This window comes from Myotis daubentonii, chromosome 10 (assembly GCF_963259705.1).
Source record: "Myotis daubentonii chromosome 10, mMyoDau2.1, whole genome shotgun sequence".
Lineage (NCBI taxonomy): Eukaryota > Metazoa > Chordata > Mammalia > Chiroptera > Vespertilionidae > Myotis > Myotis daubentonii.
In genome coordinates this window covers 44558772-44572572 of record NC_081849.1, presented here as the reverse complement: position 1 = coordinate 44572572, position 13801 = coordinate 44558772, and positions in this window count along the sequence as shown.

Below are 13801 nucleotides of genomic sequence, written 5' to 3'. Positions count from 1 at the left end.
TAATTTGCTTTTCTGGCCCTAGCCGGCTTGGCTCAGTGGACAGGGCATCGGCCTGCAGACTGAGGGGTCCCAGGTTCGATTCCGGCCAGGAGCACATGCCTTGGTTGCGGGCTCGATCCCCAGTGGGAGGTGTGCAGGAGGCAGCTGATCAATGATTCTCTCTCATCATTGATGTTTCTATCTCTCTCTCCCTCTCCCTTCCTCTCTGAATCAATAAAGAAATATATATATATATATTTTTAAATTTGCTTTTCTGTTACTAAGAGTTGAATTAATTAATAACGGATTCAAATAGAATTTGATGCCCCAAAGCAGGGTACTTCAAGAAACAGAACCTAAAATACAGAGTTGCCTGAGAGGCAGAGAGAAATATACTGTAGGCTGCAATGTAGAGGTCTTTATTATGTGGTGGCAGAACATTTGGCCAAACTGTGTCTTGACCCATTCTGGAACACAAACCAAGAATTTAACACAGAATGTAGTTTGAAAAATGGTAGGGACATTTCAAAATGTGGGAATATGATACTTAGTTTTTGCAATATTCAGCCAAGTCCTACAAAACAAACCAGGATGAACTCAGATTAGAGCAAGCCAGCCTGCTTGAGAGGTGGGAATACAGCATTCCTGAGGTACACTCTGCCTTCGGCAAGCAATCTAGATTGGTTGAGAGTCCCCAGTTAGGAGTCTACAGGGTAAAAAAGCCAGTTGCCTCTGTACCCCTATTGAAACTCTTACAAGTTGTGAAATCACAGTCTTAGTAGGCCGTGAGGTTGGTGACCCTGGACTTGCTTAATCACATTCCATTGAAAGGTCTCTGGCAGGAGAAAAATGGGCTAAGCCCACAGTAGGGATGGTCTTTCCCCAATCCCTCAAGAGGATATTTCAAAAAGCTGCAAAGAAGCAGCAATTAAGCTAATGAGAGCATTCAAGACACAGAAGGCTAAAGCCAAAAATTCTCAAGCTGCAGACTCTTAAAGCTTCTTCATGGAAATGGCACACATCAACCACGTCAGCTCATATTTTATTGTCCCAAAGAAGTCATATGGCCAAGACTATGACCAAACTAACAGAGAAAAACGATCTTACTATAAACCCAGAGGGAGAGAAATTTCATTTCTAAGCAAACCCTAATAATAATGTGTATATTCTATTTGTTCCATAACATTAGACAATAAAATAAAACCATACTGTTAGGTCAAAAAATTGTCCTTAAAATAGAAGAGGTCATAATAATTTATTATAGGTGTCGGCAACCATTGGAAACAAGTGCACCAAGCTGAGAGACCTGCTAGAAGCTAGACAAGGTCAAAAGACCTTCACAAACTAGTTCCTCCCTTAGGATTTCTCTTGAATGTACTAAATAGTAATACTGTCAGCCATCCTAAGAAGCAGCAAATCATGGGCAGAAAATGTGACCTGAGAGGGTAGGTCTTAGAATAGAAACAGGAGTCATATTATTCTCTCTGACTTAACAGAGTGTGGGAAATGTGGACTTTCCCTCATGTAGTAATGAGGCTTTTTACTCACTCTCTCTAGGCCTCGGTTGAAATGTCATTTTGTCAAAGACACCTAAATGCCTACTTTATACCCAATAGCACCTCCCGCCACCATCTCATTGAGCTTTCTCTTCTGCTTAATATGCTATGTCTTCAAAACACTTACCACCACCTTATATACCGTATTTATCTCTTTCTTCCTTCCCACTAGCATGTAAAATTTGAAGGCAGGGATTTTTCTTATATCCACAGTAACTAGAAGAGTGCTGAGTACATAATAGGCACTTACTAAATATTTGTTAAATGAATAAGTGACTGCATCAGAGCACTATCAGGAATTTGGAGGAAAGGCTGGAATCTACCTATGGGAGGGATTCAGCAAGGCCTTTACCCTTGGAAGGAAGCACGTGTGATGGCCCTGGATTTATAGAGTGAGTGCATCCATACTGAGCATCCCACTGTAAGAATTTCTGCATTGTAAGTCTTTTACATTGATCGACCCATGCCTTATCTAGGGCCTTGCTGAACATTTTAACGTGGTCTCAACTATTCAACTCCATTCATTTAATGGAGAATAATGAGATCATAATATAAGCGTTTATTATTCCATAGGAAATGGCTTTAGGCTGGAGCTGGGTCTATAGTCAATGGCTCCCTTAGAACTATACCCATTTTTCTACAATCTCCCTGAATCCTACACATCCATCAAATTGCAGGTGAGTCACTGACTCAAGAAGCATTCTTTGACCCCCAAACTAGGATAAATGCCAGGATTAGCGCCCTTCTGGTGCCTTGTATAGTTTGTCCATTACACGTTTCATATTCAGAGCTCCATAAGTCAGAAAGCAGTCTGTTTGGCCTCTTCTGTATATCCACTACCTCACACAGTGTTTAACATGTAGTATGTGCTCTGTCCGTATACATTAAATGGAAAATTAATGTGATGAATGAATGAAGTGGAACCATGATAACCTAAAAGAATCTGTGTGCAAATCAGATATTGTCCACATACCTAAAAAATAGTTCCCTTATATATATGTGCTTTTATTCAAATGTGTAAAGATGCTTTTGACACTCACGAAATACAAATTTATTTAAAAGGATTATTGAACCCCGAGAGGGGAAAAATACTTACTAAGAAGGGCTCCTGGTGGCTAACTGGGCTCAAATTTCTAAATCAGAGTCTAGCAGTCATTTCTATACAGGGAGAAGCATGCAAACTGCATTTCAGGGAGAATCCTGCACTGAACTACCTGCCTGCCCTGTGTTTCAGCATCTGAGTCAGCTCTTATAAAGGAGTTTCTGAAATCCTATTTCAGCCAATAGGCCTAAGACTTTCTCCATCCACTTGGAGCTGTGCAGCTATATTCTCCATCAGCATCTTCATCAACCAATCAGAAGAGCTCCATTCTGACCAACCAAGATAGTGCCTTTTAAACCAATCAAACTTTGAGGATTTGGAGTCCTCCTTTGCATGAGAACGAACCACTCAGGCCAGCTCCCCTCTGGCACAAGGAGCGCACTTCCCATTTACACTGAAGAAGTGTTTCCTTAGCTGAAACACTGAAGATGTCTTACCAGAGCAGAGTGGACCAGATCTATGCAGGAGCAGAGCTAAGCTGACCCGTACAGGGCAGAGCAGGGCAGAGGGGACTGCACTGGAGCAGGTGGAGCAGGGCAGAGCTGTCTAGCTGGAGAAAGGCCTCGCTGCCTGGGCTACCTCACCCAGGGCCTCCTCACAGCCTTGCTGTTTCATAGCTGTGCTGCTTCATAATTGAGCTGTCACACTATTGAGCTGTTCCCCGGGCTTGCTGTTCTCACAGCCATACAGTATCATAATTGAGCTGTTTGCAGTGGATAAAGTTTCCTTCTTCACCACACCCCAAATTGGGGATTCCTATTGGCACTGAATTGTCACCAACAACCATTGATTGACAAGAGAAATTGTGTATTTTCTCAATTAATAAATGCTAAAAAACACTACTACTATCATATGGGGATTCCAGTAATGTTTTGATTTTTTTAAAAATATATTTTATTGATTTTTTACAGAGAGGAAGGGAGAGAGATAGAAATAGCTTCCTAAGAAAACTACTTGCGAGGTTAATTTTACTGTTACTCAAGAAAGTATATGGATTAATTTTAATTGACTACACTATGGTCAATCTTCTAAAGTTATTTTAAAGCCTATAAAAATAACCACCTAGATTTATTATGCCACTTACTCTTGCCTTCATAGTAACAGAACCAAGTTATTTTTCCAGAGAGGTCTGGAGTCAGTTTCTCAGGCTGCTGGTAACTGCTCTCTCTTGTCACAATACCTACTTCACAAGATATAGCATAGTGCCTGGCACTTAGAAGAAAAAAAAACTAAATAAATGGCACCTTCCTACATATCCACCAGGTATATTTTGACCTCATCTAGAGCAGGTACAATTGGAACATCTTACCTGGTCAATTCCTTCATTTTTGAGCTATTAGAATATGTTGCCACGTATGCACCTTTAAATGAGTAATAGTTATTTTTAAGTTCCTCACCAATTATAAATAAGTTAATTCCTCATCAAGTATAATCTTGTTACAGGGCTCTCCTCTGAATCTTTTGTACTCTACATCATGATTCTCTGGATTATACGTCCAGAGAACTCTAAAAGGAAGAGATTCCTTCCCTGGTAGGCTGATAATTTATAGTTAAGAAAGGGAGAAAAAGTACTTTGGAAGTTTTTACACAGAAACCTAATATTTTCACTCATGACCTAAGCGAACAGACAATCACTATGTTCATATGTTGCTAATTATAAGACATATTTGAAGTTGCCTACACAAAGATCTGATATAGGTTGTAAATGCTCTATTTTCATATCTTAACAAACTAGAGGATTGTTTTCTCATCTCTCTCTCTCTCTCTCTCTCTCTCTCTCTCTCTCTCTCTCTCTCTCACACACACACACACACACACACACACACACACACTTTTCATTTCAAGAATTTTCCATAATGGCCCATAAATCTATATGTACAGGGAGGTTAAAAACTAAAATACTGTTAGAGACAATTATATATCCCAGGGATGTTTCTGAAATTGCTCTATTGAAGTCTTAAAATTGAAGCCACCACTGAGGCCCAAAGTTACATAAAAGAGTCAGGTAAGTTAAATCCTTTTTACAGAAGGCTCTGGCCAGACTGCACTCCTGGGAGAATCAATCTGAATCCTAAGGCTAGAAATGGAAAATAATAGAGCAATTTTTCCCTGGAGGAGAAAGTTTTTGATCCCAGCACCTATAAAAAGCTATCACCTCTGTTCTTTGCAGATTCCGATTTATCCAGGCTCTGAAAGGTCTGAATATAAAACATAGATGAGGTAGCCAGGCGTATCAAATACCTGATGCTCCTCTTTTCTGTGCTACCTGAGTCCAATGTCCAAGGGGCTTACTTCAATGGGTGAAAGTATTTAGGTGAGTTAAGAATAAAGCACAAGTTTATTTCGCTCCTTCTAACACTGCATTCTGTTGCAGTTTCCTAACATTTATATTCATTTAATCAATTTCTAGTTATTCCACTGGGATCTTGAACAGGAAAATGTATGTGTGTGCCCATGTGTGTACTGCGTCAGTTAAGTGTATTCTAAAAGAATATTCTAGGGTTTCAAGTGAAAATCTCTCATTATGAAACAATCCTCATCCTTGGAGAAATTCCATACAAAGAATAGATTGCTAAAGGGACTTGATAAATAGCAAAGAAGGTGAGGGAAATCAGAGAATTTAAAAATGAGGAAGCAAGTCTGATTTGTTGAATTTTGCCTTAAAGAGAAGCTAGTCATTCTACCAGATCAAGAATGTATCAATGTCAGCTGAGTAAAGAGAATTCATAATACAGCATGTTGAGAAGAAAGGGTAAGATTACTGGACAAAAGGAGTATTTCTGGAGGAAATGAAACATTTTGAAGCCAGTTATCAGTTAAGTGAGTTTATTTAATAGCTGTGTGATTGGTCATCAGATTAAGAAAACTTAAAACTTCAAATACAAAATATCCTTAAAGATACTACCCAGATAAAAAGTGTGTGTGTGTGGGGGGGGGGGGGGGGGAGAGGACCTTCCTTTTTAGCATTGATTTCAGTGAGTGGCAGCATAACAGAAAGGCTGTTTCATTTTAAACATTACTGAAAGCATGCCATGTTTTACGAGGCTCCTACTTCATTATTGTCTCTTCTAAATGCAGGATTTGTGTCCTGATATACTAGTTGGCTGTATTGTCAATTAATAGGTGCATAATGTACCATATAATTATGCATATGACATATTCAATTACAGTGAGTTATTTTTTATACACTGTCTGCAATTTGTATCACCTAATTGTTGCTTTTTAAAACGTAGCTGTATGCCCTAGCCGGTTTTGCTCAGTGGATAGAGCATCGGCCTGTGGACTGAAGGGTCCCAAGTTCCATTCCAGTCAAGGCCACATGCCCAGGTTGTGGGCTCGATCCCCAGTAGGGGGCGAGCAGGAGGCAAGCCCATCAATGATTCTCTCTCATCATTGATGTTTCTATCTCTCTCTCCCTCTCCCTTCCTCTCTGAAATCAATAAAAATATATATTTTAAAAATAATAAATAAAAATGAAATGTAGCTGTATTTCCATAAATGTGTGCCTCTCATCACAATTTCAAAATAAGGTACGTGTACCAACTGGGCACACACCTAATGGAAATATACCTAATGTCTATTTCTATATGAAAATAAACAATTTATGCATCAAGTCTATGGATCTGAAACTATATATAATGGCAGGTCAACTTACATTGAACAAGAAACCAATTAGGCATGAAGCAAATAGTCATACCGGCATACTTGGTATGTGTACATACAGAACCAGCGCTTCCCACCAAGGTCGCTGACCAGACCTATTAAATGGAAGCTCTATCAGAACAAAGATTCACAGAACAGACAGAATATAACTCGCCAACTTTATACCCAATATTGTGTATTCAATAATTAGCTTGTTATCATATACGTGAATGCAGTTTAAGGTAATCCAAGACTATAACTCGCCAACTTTATACCCAATATTGTGTATTCAATAATTAGCTTGTTATCATATACGTGAATGCAGCTTAAGGTAATCCAAGGAACTATAGCTACGAATGCTTGCCTCACATTGCTTGTCAATATAACTAATATCATTTGTAGGCTGTACTTCCTGTCAAATTTCAGTAAAATATGAAGTAAATATTCATATTTTACTGGTATATGCTTCATGGCAGTGGACATCAGAATACTCTGGTTGACCACTCTTTGTAACTTCCAATTTTTACCTGCCTTGAAAAAGAATAAATTTTTACCATTTATTCTCTCAGACACGTAGTCTATTCAGAAAAGAAAAAATTTATCATGGTAGCATACCTCTATGATACAGAAATTTAGGGAATCTAAAATGTAACTTATCATCTCGATTGCCTGCTTTCTACTCTTACCTAGTCTGGTCTGATATCTGCTTTAGGCTCCCCCAACTTCTCCACATTGCCCTGACCTCCGCCTCTGTTCTCCCTCCTACACGTCCAGACTGTTTCCTATGATGTGAGCGACACTGGGGCCTTTAAGTTTCTTATTTTCCTTAGCCAGAAGCAGAAGCATTTGTTCATTTGTAGTTCTTACCACTCACTGATTCAACATACATGTATTTCATGGCTATTATGTGTCAGGTATTTTTCTCATCACTGAGGACACAAATGTAAACAGGAAACCCTTTCTCACTCTAATGGCACTTCCAAATGCCACCATTCTACCCGATATCATAGCAGTGGGTCTAGGGAAGGAAGGGGGAAAGACAGGATAAGTGATAAATGGAAGCAGAGCCCCAGTGTCTAAGCTATGGTGCTGGAAGACATCAAGCAGTGGTCAGGTGTGTGAAGCAGTCCTCACCACTGCTGGCTGCTTCTAGTCTCTCTGTCCACTGAGTAGCTGAGCCAGATCTCTAGTGTCCACTGGAAATGACATTTAGCAGTACCTTTACCCATATGCTGAATTTCAAGCACCAGCCATAGTGCTTAATATTAGATGTCACGCATCATTTTTTAAAAATTTATCTTTAAACCAAAGCCCAAGAAGGAACTGAGCCTTTGACTTCTTTTATAATTTTCCAAGCTACTCCATTCAGTTCCTGAGGCACAATGGGATATAATACATTTACCTAATTACACTTTTTATTGGGCTTAGTTATTGCAAGATCCTGGAGTTCTACATGAAATAAAAATGTCCACTGAGTGCCTGGATTTTGATAGTTTTTATGGTGGGTCACATTGTATACCTTAGGGTCACTTGAATTGAGGTCACAGTTTTATCCATAACAGGAGATACATCTGGTACCTAATTGGTGGACCTCCTTTTGTGGGAATGCTTTGTGTTCATTTAACCTGCTATTAAGAACACAATAGTGCCCAGAGAGATGGCTAGCTTGAGAGCCACAATTTTCCCCCTAAATATAGCAAAAAACTATAGAACTTGAGACATATGAAAAAAACATTTGGGAAGGTGTATGTATACCTATCTCTCCTATAGGCAAAATGACTAGGACTGCCTTAAAAATGTTATTAGTGGGTCACTGATTACAATTTCAAAATCATGAATGTTTCAAGACTATGACAAATTTTATTTGGAGAGTAAAAAGAAAACCATTATATTCAAATTTATCAACAAACAACCTAAACTTAAAATTTACATATACAAAGTTTTCTAATTTGGGAGCATTATTAAACCTACTGTTAATGTATTCTACCTAAAATTTAATGTTATTATACTAATAACTTAAAAGATATGAGGAAATTGTACTTCATAACATAAAATATCTGTGCTGCCCTGGCTGGTTTGGCTCAGTGGATAGAGTGTCAGCCCGCGAACTGAAGGGTCCCAGGTTCGATTCCAGTCAAGGGCACATATCTCCATTGCAGACTCCATCCCTGGCCCTGGTCAGGCGCATGCAGGAGGCAACCAATCGATGTGTCTCTCTCACATTGATGTTTTTCTCTCTGTGTGTCTCTCCCCCTCCTTACCACTCTCGCTAAAACATCATCAGTGAAAAAATATTCTCGGGTGAGGATTAACAAAAAGATAAAAAATAAATAAATAAGATATCCATGCTTTCACACAATATAGTTTAGACAGAACCTCCATGCCCAAAGTGGCCACAAAATGATCTTTCTGTTTTTCTTTCTCAGATTAACTCTATTAATTTGTATAATTTATAAACTTTATTCATTTGTACAACTTTATGTTTCATTTTCATAACAATAAAGTTCACTATACTATGTATACAAGTTCTGTGAGTTTTAACAAATGTAACCAGATAATCAACATCACAACCCAGATACAGCCACATAAATGTGCTGTTGGGCAGTTGAGTACAATAGGAAAGGAAGAAAAGCCAATAAAATGATGTATCATTTAAGTAGTTGCTAGAGCACCAGGGGCTCCATTCTACAAGGAACTTCAGGAATGCTTCCCAGAACTATCTGCATTTATGCACAGGCTCCTATCCACCACTGGGCGAGCGTTTGCTCCCGGACAGTAACTCCCCTGTTCTCAGGGCTGCACTTGGCTATAGTCTGAGCAAGCTCCTGGCAGTCCAGGGACAGAATACACTGCACTCTCAGGTGCTGGAGGCCGGTGCACCCTTGCTGCTTGACACAGTCGCTGCACAGAAGAAACATCTGCACAGCTTATGTTTCAAGGGACCTGGCGTATATGACATATGTTCGCTCCCCGTCTTAAGCGCTATGTGTTTTAACTAGGACCACCTCCCTGAGAAAGGTTGTTTCCTCAGATTAGAGGTTAACAGGACTAAGGAAGAGAATAAATCAGTAAATCTCCCTAGTGTTACAGAAATACCATGTACTACTTATGAAGAACTTGGACTAAGACTGTTGGCAATAAATTTGGGACTTGTTGGGCCCACATCCCCAGGGGTCTGCCCACCAGGGAAAGCACCAAAGCCTATACCCCTGGAGACCCTCTGACACAGGGCAGTCCCAGGGAAGGCAAGCAGGGAGGCTGGGAGGACATAATCTTTACTGGGTAGGAGAATCTCCTTCAGTCACTTCCTTGTAGCTTATCAGTAGAGCAGTGACCTTGGAATAGCCCTTGTAATGGAACACAGAGATTAACCTAGAAAAGATTAAAATCAACAGAACTAGATAGAGACAGGATTTTTGGCTAAGGTCAGATAAGAAACAAGGAACTGTAGAAGGTTACCCAAAACATACCATGATGTGATTATAGATGCATGCTTATGGGATCAAATAGTATAAATATAGATGTAATAGGACAATAAAGAGAGAACCGCGCCATGATGATCAACTGAACTCAGCCTCTCTGTCTTTCCTTCTTCGCCGTTGCCGTCCCCACCTATGGAAACCCCTGGACCTGCTGGGGCTGGACCCCAACACTTAGGGGTGATATTGGTATGTGAGCGGAGTGCTGTACCTGCACAGAACTATTCGCCATGCCTGCAGCTGAAATCAAAAGTGGACCAAAGGGCAGGGCGGAGGCACCAGAGGCAGCTGCTACACTCACCTTATGGTCTCTTACCACATTCCCTCTGCCTTTGCACTTACTGCACATAATGTGCTTAATAACACTAAAATACTCAGAACTAAGCACACGGGCTACATATACCATTGACTAAGAGCACCTTACAGAGGCCCAGACTAGCAACAGAGACAGTGCGCAACCGCCATCGCCATCTGTTGGTGGCAAACAGAATTGCTATACTTTCGCTGCGGAGTACTTCTGTTCAGGAAAAGTTTAGGATTTGAAAGTTTGTAAGCAGAGGAATTTCTGCAATTTTATCTCACATGATTTTTGTGGGGCACAACTAATATAATTAATGGGAAAGCACTATGTCTATTATCAAACGTTATACAAATGTTTGTTTTTACAAATGTACGGGAGGGCTTGAAGCCTCATCTCTGCACCTAGCCCATATTTAAAGGCCGGTGGTAGCCAGACACCAAGCTGGAATCCGGTTTCTAGAACACTGTCTTTAGTTTCTGCCTTCTGCCTGATACAATATTTCTGTGAGTCCCGCCTGCTAAAAGTCAGTCCAGTGCAGATGTCACTCAAAAATACAGGTCATTTTCTTCTATGCATTCCCTTTGCCTCCTCACTAATAGAAGCCTTACATTATGGTTCATTGTACACATTTCTCTGGCCTCACTCAATAGTGAACTGCTTCAAGATGAGCACTATACCTGATTCCCTTTGTATGCCTAGCACGTAGCATAATATTTAGTATATAATAGGCATTCGATAAACATTTGTTGAAATTGTTGAATTATTCTGCCATCAAATAACAACAGCCTCCTTCCTACTTAGCTGTGTCTCACAGCAAGAAGCCAGGCCCAGCAGGGCAGAAGAGATGAAGGGAATTCATCTGAAATCTATTAATTTGGGGAGAAAATATACTGTGTTCAGTGAAATGATTTTTCTGTACCTAGCTTCAGAGCTGTACATGATCATAATTTTATGTCAAATATCAAGTCCCTTAAGTCATGTGGAGATATATTACTTTTTTGTACATAGTATAACACAATAAAAACAATACTAACAATCCCACAGGAACTAAATCCTAGTCCTTGAAGGTGAAAATACTAACAGTTCACCTGGTAATGGCTGGGTCTTATACAGTTTAAAAAAAAAAAACAACTCCTACAAACGTATAGATGCTTAGATAAGATTATCAATTTTAATAAGAAAGCAATCTCTTCCAAAGGAAAGAAAAACATATGACTCGTTTTGAAATCGGCAGGGTCCATTCCAATGAAAAAGATTGCAGACGAGAAGCCCACTCGATTGTCGTGATGACTTTGTGACATCTTTCCCGATCTTTTCTGAAACTCATGGGAAAGGGTCAGGATGTGCCAAGTCATGGATCAGAAGAGCGTGTAAATCTGACTGTGTGATAACTCTGACCTGGAGCCTCCTCGTGGACTGGAATGGTGCCCAGTGTGGTTAATTTAATATAGCTTTGCTAAGGATCATGCATTCTTTTTTAAAAAACATATATTTCTTTATTGATTTCAGAGAGGAAGAGGGAGAGAGAGATAGAAACATCAGTGATGAGAGAGAATCATTGATCGGCTGCCTCCTGCACACCCCATACTGGGGATCGAGCCCTCAACCCAGGTATGTGCCCTTGGCTGGAATCGAACCTGGGATCCTTCAGTTCGCAGGCCGATGCTCTATCCACTGAGCCAAACAGGCTAGGGCAAGGATCATACATTCTTACCAGGAGACAAAAACAACTGCCAAGTAGGATTCAAAAAACTTAAAAAAAAAAAATGTCCCTCTAAAGTTCAGTGATGGTCTGCTCCACAGAACAACGCATGGTTTGGCTAACTCCTTTACGGTATGTTTTAATATAGGCGAAATCAATGGCTATACAGTAAAGACTGAACCCACCTGCGGCAAAGCTGTGATGCAGCTGTTCACCTGTCTCTCACTTTAAGCCTTCCTCCACCAAGTGCTGGCCTGTTCACTCCAGTGCTTCCAAAGGACAGCTCCCTGCACTGGGCCTGCTGTTCTCAAGCTGGAGTTTACGAAGGTGCTACAGCCCAAAGGTAACATTTGTCTTTCATGGAGGTTTTTCTGGAGACCATCAGGAGGTCATTCTAATGATGGAGACTGACAGCTCCTTGGCCAGTCGTGGGGAAGATATTTTTTGATGGTTCCTTTAGCACCTCACACGTCACACCATAAAAGATCTGTCACCCTCCCCCCCGTCCCCTCCCCCCGCCCCCCCCCACCCCCGCTGCCCTTCTCCCAGGGAAAGACTTCTTGGTCAGCCAACAGAGGGGTAGAGGACCTCAGGTCTGATGAATTTCTTGGGGAGCCCAGAGAACAATGATCCCCATCTCCTCACTGCAACAGTCTCTCTATCACTTTTCTCCCCTGGTCCTTGTAAACCATTCATTAGGAAAGAGTGAAGTGGTTCCTAAAAATGTCTTAATAAGGTTGCTGCCAAGAGTTAGCCAGCAAACTTCACATGTAAAAAATAGTGTAGTGTTTTCATAAAGTTGCAACAGGAATGATTTAGGGACAAGGGATACATACTCCCTCATGTTCCCAGAAGAAAAAAAAAAGAAATATATTTCCTTGCAAATATATTTGGAAAATATTATCCAATAAAAAATTCATGAGGAGGGTGCATACTTTTTTTTTTCTCCCTGAAATCCCTTCAAAAGTTGAAGCTCCCTCACAACCCTGCTTCTGCTCTCTGGAGCCATCTTTTTATCATCTATTTGTTATTTCTCTGCAGTTGTCTGTTTTCTTCATGTCGTCTTTCAGAGCGTCCAGAAAAGGCTGGATGGGAAACTGCTTTCCCACGGGATTACAAGGAGCAAGCACGCCCTTTGCAGAATGTTTGCTCAGGCCAAGGCCTCAGCCCATGTGCCCCTGTCTCAGGACATGTTAGCCTTGCTTTGCCTCTGGTTAAAAGAATTCAAATAAGAATGTCAATAAATGTGCAATTTAAGAGACTAAAAACACATCGAACTCAAACATACACAAATAATTACCCTTTTGGGGAAAAATACTCTGTTACTGTATTTTACTAAGCGGAAATTAGCCAATGGCATTCTAATCTTTCAGGAAAAACACTGGACGATAATCAACATAAACATGGAAGGAAAACGAAACCTGAAGAAACTAACATCCCGACATGACACTGTTTCCCAGCATTTTCTAAGTAAGGGATACTCTGAATGAGACCAAAGTGAACACATACAGTTATCTGGGTGGTGGAAATTGACTCATCAAGTTGCACAGTGGCCTGGAATAAATGCTTCCTGTTTCTCTGAATCCATGATCACAGGTATTCTTTTGACAATAAAATTGAATTTTTTAGGTCCCTCAATACCAGGAAAATAGATAATCTAGATAAGAGACATAAACATTCTATCATTGGAAAAAGTTACCACACCTTGGGTAGTAATAAGTTAGCCATAGAATTATGCACAAATTTGGTTAATCTATGTTTATTATTATGATACTCAGATTGTGTTCACCAAGTTCAAAACTGAGGACCATACCCTTGTAAGTTCCCCAACAAATAACAATAGCTAACATTTAACTCATTCTGGGCATTTTCTAAGAAATTTATATACATTGATTTATTGTACCTTCTCAGCAATCCTATACAGTAGGGGCTATAATAATCATATCTAATAATAATTTATAGAGGAGGACAATGAAGAACTTGCTTACAATTACACAGCTGGTAAGTGGCAGAATCTGGCCCCAAATCCTGTCTCCTTAA